This window comes from Apis dorsata, unplaced genomic scaffold, assembly GCF_000469605.1.
Source record: "Apis dorsata unplaced genomic scaffold, Apis dorsata 1.3 scaffold_161, whole genome shotgun sequence".
In the NCBI taxonomy this organism is placed as follows: Eukaryota; Metazoa; Arthropoda; class Insecta; order Hymenoptera; family Apidae; genus Apis; species Apis dorsata.
In genome coordinates, this window is record NW_006263450.1 from 153,718 (window position 1) to 153,975 (window position 258).

Consider the following 258-nt stretch of genomic DNA (forward strand, 5'->3'; position numbering starts at 1 on the left):
AGGTGTTGCACAGTTTATGACTAGCCCCCTTGTGGCTACGTAAATCTATCTCTCTCTATAGTTCTGTTCCACTTGTTCGTGTGTGAGTACCACTTGTGATTCGATGTGTGCAGGTCGATGGAACACGCCACAATTTGATGCGTGAAATTCAGGATTTCACGGCGAGACTTGAGATGAACAGGCACGTTCTCACGCACGCAATCTAATGAGCTGACACAACCAGAGACCAATATGAAGTTTCAGTGGGGATCAACTTTC

At 46.1% G+C, this 258-nt stretch overlaps 1 protein-coding gene across 2 annotated transcripts in view; it reads right to left on the reverse strand.

The window, feature by feature from the left end:
- Positions 1-258, reverse strand: part of LOC102670619 (protein shifted) — a 4,856-nt gene extending 4,598 nt beyond the window's left edge. For both annotated transcript variants that reach the window (XM_006613635.1, XM_006613634.1), the window contains exon 1: positions 1-258. The gene's annotated coding sequence lies outside the window, so the exon portion shown is untranslated.